This window comes from Octopus bimaculoides, chromosome 24, assembly GCF_001194135.2.
Source record: "Octopus bimaculoides isolate UCB-OBI-ISO-001 chromosome 24, ASM119413v2, whole genome shotgun sequence".
In the NCBI taxonomy this organism is placed as follows: Eukaryota; Metazoa; Mollusca; class Cephalopoda; order Octopoda; family Octopodidae; genus Octopus; species Octopus bimaculoides.
In genome coordinates this window covers 13,040,311-13,041,263 of record NC_069004.1, presented here as the reverse complement: position 1 = coordinate 13,041,263, position 953 = coordinate 13,040,311, and positions in this window count along the sequence as shown.

Below are 953 nucleotides of genomic sequence, written 5' to 3'. Positions count from 1 at the left end.
TCATTGTTTTTTTTTCCCCATTTTTCCGTTGCCTTTTTTTTTTTCTCATTTCTTTTTTCATTGTTTTTTTTTCCCATTTTTCCTTTGCCTTTTTTTTTTCTCATTTCTGTTTTCATTGTTTTTTTTTTCCCATTTTTCCTTTGCCTTTTTTTTTTTCTTCATTCCAGGATTAATAAAATAAAGGCACCAGTTAAGTATAGGGGGATTCAATCCAATCAATTATATTCTTCTTCCAAAATGTATGGGCCTTGTGCTTCTGGTTAAAATTATTACTATGGAGACGAACACGAACATCACACAATCTCCATGACATTCTCTTTTCATATTTGGACTTTTATTTTTGTAAATCCAAGAAGAATATTGGCTAGCAATATAAGAAGGAAATTCTCATGAATGAAAAGTGTAACACGTTTTAGATTTTACTCTCGATTGAGGCCATCTTCAGCTCGTTTCATTTTGATGTTGTGAAAGGCATGAACATCAACACATCCTCTTTTTTTATAATACAAAAACTTCTCCTTTATAGTCATTATTACTACTACTACTACTACTACTACTATTATAAATACTGATCATATTATTAGTAGTTGTAGTAGTAGTTGCATGTAGCTGTTTTTCACCTGTATCTATTGCATACAGTATGTTACTAGCAACAGGACATTTCTTTTGGAACATCATCCCTCAACCAACCACCCACCTTTCAACTCAACCCACCTAATCCAACCTCCGGAAGAACGGACCTTTTAAACTGATAAAATTATCAAACCTGACAATACATAGACTTGAACTGCTAAGATTCCTAATCTCTGAATCTTGCTCATTGTATGACCCCCCACCCCCACCCCACCTCCATTGAAGTGATACATAGTCCAAATACACACAGAAACACACACACACATTTGCATGACTAACAGCGGCTTGCCGTTCATCATAGAGATTTGATATATATATTG